This window comes from Papio anubis, chromosome 12 (assembly GCF_008728515.1).
Source record: "Papio anubis isolate 15944 chromosome 12, Panubis1.0, whole genome shotgun sequence".
Lineage (NCBI taxonomy): Eukaryota > Metazoa > Chordata > Mammalia > Primates > Cercopithecidae > Papio > Papio anubis.
In genome coordinates, this window is record NC_044987.1 from 111,866,862 (window position 1) to 111,876,595 (window position 9,734).

Genomic DNA, 9,734 nt, shown 5'->3' on the forward strand with positions numbered 1-9,734 from the left:
CGCCATTGCACTCCAGCCTGGGCAGCAAGAACGAAACTCTGTCTAAAAAAAAAAAAAAAAGAGTGTATTTTATTGTGTGTAAATTGCACTTCAATAAAGTTAATATTTTTATTTTTATTTACTTTATTATTATTATTTTGTTTTCAGACCGAGTTTTGCTCTTGTTACCCAGGCTGTAGTGCAATGGTGTAGTCTTGGCTCACTGCAACCTTCGCCTCCCGGGTTCAAGTGATTCTTCTGCCTCAGCCTCCCAAGTAGCTGGGACTACAGGTGCCCGCCACCACGCCTGGCTAATTTTTGTATTTATAGTAGAGATGGGGTTTCACCATGTTGGCCAGGCTGGTCGAACTCCTGACCTCAGGTGATCCGCTCTCCTTGGCCTCCCAAAGTGCTGGGATTACAGGCGTGAGCCACCGTGTCCAACCAAGTTAATATTTTTTAAATGAAGCACTAGTAAGAGGACTGCACTTCCACCCAAGGTCAGGGATTGTTGCGGCAGACTTCGCTTTACAGAGACAGTGTGGGAAACCAGCAGTTTTGGTTACCTCTTATTAGGCCTTTCCATTTCATTAAAGAAGAGGGCTCCACTTTTTGACGTGGGGTGAAACGGGGAAAACCTGACTCTGGATTCTGGGCTTCAAGATAGGATAGAATGAGAGCAATCAGGAGTTACCATTCAGGCCTTTCATTAGTCCCTCTCTTCACTGCATGACTGAATCCTGCCCTTCGGCTTTCCTGGGCCCCAGGTCACTCCAGAACTGATCCTTAGGTTATGTGCATGTACATCTTTGATGAAAAAGAAAGCAAAAACAGACAGAATTATATGCATTGATTCGAGAAAGCAGTCACAATATAATGTTAAGTTAAATAACAGGCTATAAAAGGTATATTCAGTATAGTCTCATTTTGTACATTAAATTGGAGAGCCGACAGAAAAAAAATTAGAAGAAAATATTTCTAAGTGAAAAGATTAAGCATATATATATATATATATTTTTGTGTGTGTGTGTGTGTGTGTATATATATATATATATATAGTGAGAGAGAGAGAGACAGAATCATGCTCTGTTGTCCAGGTTGGAGTGCAGTGGCATAATCATAGCTCATTACAACCTCAAACTGCTGGACTCAAGCGATTCTCCTACCTCAGCCTCCCCAGTAGCTAGGACTAGAGGCACACACCACCACACCTGGCTAATTTTTTATTTTTTTGTGGAGGAGGGAGTCTTACTATGTTGCCCAGGCTGGTCTTGAACTCCTGGCCTCAACTGGTCCTCCTGCTTTGGCCTCCCTAAGTGCTGGGATTGCAGGCGTGAGCCACTGTGCCTCTTCAGAACTAGGTGTAATTTAATTTTCTTCTTTATATTTTCTTAGATTTTCTAATTTTTATCTTAAAATTAACATTTATTAATTTGTAGCTAGAAAGGAAAACTTCTACAAAGATTGTAGAGACCAGGTTTCGCCACGTAGCCCAGGCTAGTCTTGAACTCCTGAGCTCAAGCCATCCGCTCACCTGTGCCCGTGGCTGCTAGCTCTGCAAAACCCTTCCTGATATCAAGAAGGGGAAGCAACTTACCCAGGTTCACTCAGGCAGGTTTTGTGAATCCAAAACCATTGCTCTTTTATAGTTTCCTGTTTCTCCACTTGGGATTTCTTCCAGCTGAAAGCTTAACCATTATATGAAGGCTCAGAGCTCCCAGGTCAATGTCATCTTCATGGAGCTGTGCCTGGAGATGACGCCCACTTTCTCTGCTCCATTAAACCCGGTGTCTCTCCTGCTGTGTGTGCCAGCGGCTGTGTTGTGGTTGTGGGTGTGCTTGCTTTCGAGTCTTCACGCTGCTGTAAGCCCCTTGGGAGTAAGGACCACACCTTAGGTATTTCCGTCTCTCTTTATGTAGCATCCAGGTGCATCACTCACGTACAGGAGGGATTGGCTGAACACGGAGGCAGGTCAACTCAAGAATAAACTTTATTATTTGCTTTTAGGTGCTGTAGTGTGACGTGAAGTGGGTAGCTCATAATTGTGAAGATAAACTTGTGGAGTAGGTGGGTTTTGAGGTCCAATAGGAAGATAGGCCCCACACAATAGTGGTTTGATTATTAATCAGCGTGGAGCAGTTGAACCAGTTGTTGCATTCCCCGGGCGTGGGCTCTGCCAGTCTGTGATGTACTTTGGCGCCCCCAAATGGTCATGTAGGGTTTATTACACATCGGAAGTAAACACAGTTTTTACTAATGATGAGGTAGTGACTGTCTTGGTAGCTCTCTAGGAGCTCATCCGCCTTCTCTTTAAAGTTACACTTCACAGAGGCAGGATAGTCCTGTCAAGGAGAAAGGAAAACTGAATTAGGGCTTCCGATAAACCTGTAAGATTATAGGTGTTCCACTAAGTCATAAATATCAGCTAAGTCTGTTGTATCATCATCTGTACTTTTTTTGTATGTCTTAAAATACCATTTAAAATAACGAAAAAATCTAAAACTTAACTCTAGAGGATCATGCCTCCAAAAGACATTGGAGTTTAATTTTTAGATATTTCCCCTTTTTCCCTGGAGGTAAAAATAAAATTCAGGATAATGTTTTTCAGACCTATGTGTTTTCATACTTGTAAAACCTACGTATGTATCCACAAACACATAGGGTATTGATTTGTGTTTCAATTTTAAAAAATTGTTGTCACATTTCATCATTCTGAATGTCTTGCTTTTTTTTTTTTTGAGATGGAGTCTCGCTCTGTCACCCAGGCTGGAGTGCAGCGGCATGATCTCGGCTCACTGCAACCTCTGCCTCCCAGGTTCAAATGATTCTCCTCCCTCAGCTTCCTGAGTAGCTGGGACTACAGGCGCCCACCACCATGCCTGGTTAATTTTTGTATTTTTAGTAGAGAAGGGGTTTCACTATGTTGGCCAGGCTGGTCTTGAACTCTGAACCTCAAGTAATCTGCCCATCTTGGCCTCCCAAAGTTCTGAGATTATAGGCGTGAGCCACCGCACCTCATCATATCTTGCTTTTATTGATCAACATTGTGTTTAAGAATTATTCACATTGGTACACATATTTCTAGTTGATTCACCTTTACCACTGAAAAATTCCTTGTATAACTGTGTGTGTGTGTATATATATGTATGTATATATATGTGTTTATATATGCATATATATGTATACATGTGTATATATGTATATATATGTGTATATATGTGTGTGTGTGTATATATATGTGTGTATATGTGTGTGTGTGTGTATATATAGTCTTGCACTGTTGCCCAGGCTGGAATGCAGTGGCGCAACCTCCGCTCACTGCAACCTCCACCTCCCAGGTTCAAGTGATTCTCCTGCCTCAGCCTCCCAAGTAGCTGGGATTATAGGTGCCTGCCACCACGCCTGGCTAAGCTTTTGTATTTTAAGTAGAGATGGGGTTTCACCATGTTTACCAGGCTGGTCTTGAACTTCTGCCAGTTAAAGTGCTGTGATTACAGGGGGTGAGTCACTGTGCCTGGCTTTTTTTTTTTTTTTTTTTTAGTTTATTAAAATAAAAAATAGAGACAGGGTCTTGCTATGTTGCCCAGGTTGGTCTCGAACACCTGGGCTCAAGCAATCCTCCAGTCTTGGCCTCCCAAAGTACTGGGATTACAGGTGTGAGCCACTGTGCCTGGTCCTTATGATATCTTTTTGTATTCCAAGGTCATAAGATAGTCATTTAATTTTGAAAAGTATTTTAAAGATTTGCTTTTTACATTTAGATGCTTAAATCCCCTTGATTTTATTTATGTAGTTGGTGCAAGGTGAATGCCTCTTTATCTGTATGGGTGATTTTCTCTTGGGCAGGGTACACATTAGAACGGCCTAGGGAGCTTTTAAAAGACCATTTCTGAGCCTCATCTCAGAACAGATGAAATCAAAATTTCTGAGTGTGGACCTGAGACATCAGATTTTAAAAATAAAAACAAAACTCCCCCAGGCGTTTTTTAACATGGAGCCAAGGTTGAGAATCTTTGCTTTAAGGTCAGACCAAGAGTAGAGTCGCTGGGGTGTGTATTATTCGCATTGTCAGTTTTACTGGATATTGCTGGCGCTCTCTAAAGTGATTAAACTCTGCCGGGCGCAGTGGCTCACACCTGTAATTCCTGCACTTTGGGAGGCCGAGATGGGCAGATCACCTGGGGTCTGGAGTTTGAGACCAGTCTGGCCAACATGGTGAAACCCGGTCTCTACTAAAAATACAAAAATTAGCCGGGTGTGGTGGCAGGCGCCTGTAATCCTAGCTACCTGGGAGGCTGAGGTGCAAGAACTGCTTGAACTTGGGAGGCAGAGGTTGCATTGAGTAGAGATTGCATCATTGCACTCCAGCCTGGGCAACAAAGCAAGACTGTCTAAAATAAATAAATAAATAAAATAAGTGATTAAACTATTTATGGTCCCCAAGTAGGAGAATTTCAGTTGCTTCTGAAAACCTTTGAAAACACATGTTGTAGGCCGGGCGCGGTGGCTCAAGCCTGTAATCCCAGCACTTTGGGAGGCCGAGACGGGCGGATCACGAGGTCAGGAGATCGAGACCATCCTGGCGAACACGGTGAAACTCCGTCTCTACTAAAAAATACAAAAAACTAGCCGGGCGAGGTGGCGGGCGCCTGTGGTCCCAGCTACTCGGGAGGCTGAGGCAGGAGAATGGCGTAAGCCCGGGAGGCGGAGCTTGCAGTGAGCTGAGATCCGGCCACTGCACTCCAGCCTGGGCAATAGAGCGAGACTCCGTCTCAAAAAAAAAAAAAAAAAAAGAAAACACATGTTGTGATATTTTATATAAAACTAAGAACCATGGATGAAAAAAATATATATGTGTCTCATATATGTATGCATTCCATGTATATGTGTTATAAACATATATATATGTTTTCACCCACGATTCTTGGCTTATAACTCCCATGGCTCTTGTTATTACAGTTGTTTGTTATAACGTTAGGGTACTTTAGTTCTCACAAGCAGGCTTCAGGAAACAGAATCTCTTTGTCTCTGACCTTCTGCCCACCTTTTTACCTGCTCCTTTTTCTCCCCACCTTTTACCTGCTTCTTTTCCTATCTTTCTGTCTGGGAGCTGGCCATGAGGAAATCCCCTGAGCTACTTTGTGTGACTGTAGGTCACAATACCCTCACTTCGGACAGGTCCTGCCCTGTTCCCTAGAGGAAGGAAAGCCGCACAGAGAGACCAAGAAGAATCTGATCAGATGGGCCTCGTTGGGTTTCCCCATTCAGTCTGTTAGTGTTAGATCGTACCCAATCATATTTATTTTATTTATTTATTTATTGAAATGGAGTCTCACTCTGTCACCTAGGCTGGAGTACAGTGACACGATCTCAGCTCACTGTAACCTCCACCTCCTGGGTTCAAGCGATTCTCCTGCCCCAGCCTCCCAAGTAACTGGGATTACAGGCTCCCACTACCATGCCTGGCTAATTTTTGTATTTTTAGTAGAGATGGGGTTTCACCATATTGGCCAGGCTGGTCTTGAACTCCTGACCTCGTGATCCACCCGCCTCAACCTCTCAAAGTGCTGAGATTACAGGTGTGAGCCACTGCACCCAGCCTACCAACCATATTTCTAGAAGGTTGTCCGTGCTACAATCAGATCTATCCAATGAAGTCTCCATAAAAGGCCCAAGAGGACAGGAAGCTTCCAGATAGCTGAGCACATGGAGGTTCCTAGAGGACGGTGTGCCAAAAGAGGGCAGGGAAACGCAGAGCCCCTTCTCCCGTTCCTTGTCCTACACATCTCTTCATCTACTTTTTTTTTTTTTTTTTTTTTCTTCTGAGACAAAGACTCACTCTGTCACCCAGGCTGGAGTGCAGTGGTGCGATCTCAGCTGACTGCAAGCTCCGTCTCCCAGGTTCACACTATTCTCCTGCCTCAGCCTCCCAAGTAGCTGGGACTACAGGCGCCCGCCACCATGCCAGGCTAATTTTTTGTATATATTTTTTTTTTTTAGTAGAGACGGGGTTTCACCGTGTTGGTCAGGATGGTCTCAATCTCCTGACCTCGTGATCCACCTGCCTTGGTCTCCCAAAGTGCTGGGATTACAGGCGTGAGCCACCGCACCCGGCCCATCTATGTTTTTTTTTTTTTTTTTTAAATGAAGAAGTATTTCATTATTTTGTGGCAAAGCTGTTGCTTTCACAGCATAAAAATAGCACCAGCAAATGCAGCATATTGCAAAATTAAGATAGTGTTGTTCTTCATCTGACACTGTATAAGCAGCAAAAACCTCTTCACTCCCAGTTTTTTCCAATAGAAAGATCATTAAGTATTTCAACCCAAATCCAGGTATGGATATATGCAAGTTATAATATTACATAAGGCCTAAGAATAACGTTATCTTTGAATTATGTAATTTTTATAACTAGTTTTTACCATGGATAATTTCATGAATTCTGAATACTAGAGCCTAGCTTAAAAATCATAGGGTATTGTGAACAGGGCGTGTATTATGTTTATCTATAATCATCCGAAAGGTAAAGGGCACTTTCTCTCATTAGTAGTGTTAACAATAGTTTTTTTTCCCCATCAGTAATGCTAAGAGTTGCTATTCTAAGTCTTCTATCCACTAATTTAAGACAACTCTGCTGGGTTGAGTAATTTCATACTAGTTTATTAAGGGGTTCCATGATCACTCCTCAATAGATTTTTTGTATTTCTCATATGTTTCTTCACTTATAAGTTCATCTAGTTCTGAAGGGTTACTCAGTGTCATCTTGGTCAGCCAACCATCTTCATAACAAGATGTGTTGACAAGTCCTGGATTTTCTGCAAGGGCTTCATTAATTTCAGTTACGTCTCCTGATAAAGGAGAATAGAGTTCACAAGGAGCTTTCACACTTTCCGAAGTACCAAACTCTTCTTGTTTGCTCAATTTTGTCCCAACTTCAGGCAGACTACAGTAAACATCTCCCAACACTTCCTGTGCAAAATTGCTGACTCCCACTGTTCCAATACCATTTTCTGTTGTTATCCATTCACGTTTCTCTGTGAATTTACGCACCGAGAGCAGAGCCGGTCCTGTGTGCAGCATCCGGACCGCGCCCACCCCCAGCTGCCAGGGCCTCAGAGGGCAGGGTGCGGCGGGTGCTAGGATTACAGGCGTAAGCCACTGCATGCGGCCGATACGTGGGTATTATTACGCTAGTTGAGGTGATTAGGGGAGACAGCTCAAATCACCCCAGTGACACTGCTGGAATATAGGGCCAAAGCTGTGCTCCACACCACCTTTGACATCCTGCCTCTCCACTTAGCAATGTTGTCCGTCCGACGTGCTCCTCTCACCTGGACTAGGACAACGGCAGTATTTTCAGTTCTGTATATCCCATTTGCCTCCTATTGGGGCTCTAAATTCAATCTCTGCTTGAAGGGAGAGATTGACCATACAGTTGACTTCTAGAATCCAGGAGGCAAGTGGGGCACAGTAGCTCATGGCTGTCATCCCAGCACTTTCGAAGGCCAAGGTGGGTGGATTGCTTGAGCCCAGGAGTTTGGGACAAACTCATGTTGCCAGCCTGGGCAACGTGGTGAAACTCTGTCTCTACCAAAAATACAAAAATTAGCCGGGGCATGGAGGCGCACGCCTGTGGTCCCAGCTACTCAGGAGGTTGAGGTGGGAGGATTGCTCAAGCCCGGGATGTTGAGGCTGCAGAGAGCCACGTGTGTGCTACTACACTCCAGCTTGAGTGATAGAGTGAGACCCTGTCTCAACAACAGCAACAACAACAAAAACAAAACAAAACGAAACAAAAAAAACCAGTACAAATAGAATCCTGGAGGCAGCCACTCCCATAGGCTTGAGCTTTCAAAACACATAGAAACATCTAATCGAAGGGGGTTGAATATTGACCAATGAATTAATCTTCAAATGCCAATGATGACTGGGTATTCGCCAAGTTTACCAAAATGTGTCTATTCCTGGCTACATGCCAAGACACAGACAAGATGTTCTAAGGGTTTTAGAAGTGTAAGGCAGGGTTCCTGCACTTTTGACATATCGAGATTCTAATGTACATGAGACAAAGATTATGGAATTCAGTTTTAAATTCTCAGTACAGATTTTAAGTGGTACGGTTTTAAAGAAGTGACTCAATATGAGCTAGTTGCTTGGACCAACTGACCTTGAAATTCCTCTCCTGTCTTGATGTGGTGGTGGGAGCCTGTAATTCCAGATACATGGGAGGCTGAGGCAGGAGAATCATTGGAACCCAGGAGGTGGAAGTTGCAGTGGGCTGAGATCACGCCAATGCATTCCAGCCTGGGTGACAGAGCTAGACTCCATCTCAAAAAGAAAATAAAACAATTTCTAATTACTTGAAAGCCTTTAAATCCTGTCATTATCCCACAAACTCTGAAAGAGGCAGATGATAAAATCGAAGTCTTAGAGAAAATAAATTATTTCTTTAAATATCATGGGGCCAGTCACGGTATATTAGTCCATTTTCATGCTGCTAATAAAGACATAGCTGAGACTGGGTAATTTATAAAGGAAAGAGGTTTAATTGACTCACATTCCACAGGGCTCAGGAGGCCTCAAAATACTTACAATCGTGGTGGAAGGGGAAGCAAACGTCTTTTTTCACATGGCAGCAGGAAGCAGAAGAATGAGAACTAACGGTGAGGCGAGCCCCTTATAAAACCATCAGATCTCATGAGAACTCACTCATTATCACGAGAACAACATAAGCATAACTGCCCCCATGATTAAATTACCTTCTACTGGGTCCCTCCCACAACACATGGGGATTATGGGAACTACAATTCAAGATGAGATTTGGGTGGGGACACGACCAAACCATATCACACGGTGACTCCCACCTGTAATCCCAGCACGTTGGGAGGCTGAGGTGGATAGATCACTTGAGCCCAGGAGTTCGAGACCAGCCTGGGCAACAAGGCAAAGAGAAAAGGGTCAGCTTGTGGCCAAATTCATGTTTGATAGATCTTCTCAGCTCTAAAACTGAAAGGGAGAAGCTTAAAATAACAGAAAGAGAAAACAAACAAGCTGGGTGGGTGAAATAATATCGTATGGTTGTTGAAACAAATTACCACAAATTTAGTGGCTTAAAACAACACAAGGCTGGGTTCGGTGGTGCATGCCTGTAATCCCAGCACTTTGCGAGGCCAAGGCAAGAGAATTGCTTGAGCTCAGGAGTTTGAGACCAGCCTGGCAACATAGTGAGACCTTGTCTCTAAAAAATAAAAAAAGAAAGAAAGAAGGTAGAAAAAGAAAAAATTCCAAAAACCAAAACCACCCCACACATTTATTATCTTACAGTTCTGGGGTCAGAGGTCCAAAACGGGTCTTTATGAGCTAAAAACCAAGGTGTTAGCAGGCCTGCATCCCTTCTTTTTGTTTTATTTTAATTCCTTTTTTTTTTTTTTTGGTAGGGATTCAGTCTTACTCTAATGCCCAGGCTGGTCTTGAATTCCTGGGCTCAAGCAATTCACCCATCTTGGCCTCCCAAAGTGCTGGGATTGTAGGCATGAGCAACTGCACCTTGCCTTACTCTTGGGTTTTTGAGGAAAAATGTGGTTTAGACACTTAGAAATGTCTTTGTTGAAAAAAAATTTTTTTAAGTGTACTGTAAAAGCATCACATGGTCTAACCTCATAATTCCCACTTTTTGTAGACCCAAGATTCAATGTGGGCTTTCCCAGAGCTCAGAGATCCAGTTAAAAGATAGGTAGGCCCTATCTAAATAAAAT

The 9,734-nt window shown here is 43.3% G+C and overlaps 1 long non-coding RNA gene across 2 annotated transcripts; it reads right to left on the minus strand.

The window, feature by feature from the left end:
* Window positions 1-2: 2 nt before the first annotated feature.
* On the minus strand, window positions 3-8,717 carry LOC103877446. 2 transcript variants are annotated; one of them, XR_637144.3, is made up of 4 exons: window positions 8,147-8,717; window positions 1,577-2,321; window positions 674-786; window positions 3-42 (listed from the first exon to the last, which is right to left on the minus strand). It is a non-coding gene; the product is annotated as an uncharacterized LOC103877446 (long non-coding RNA). The 2 variants fall into 2 exon arrangements; XR_004177572.1 differs by lacking the exon at window positions 3-42 and having other exon boundaries at window positions 355-786.
* Window positions 8,718-9,734: the final 1,017 nt, after the last annotated feature.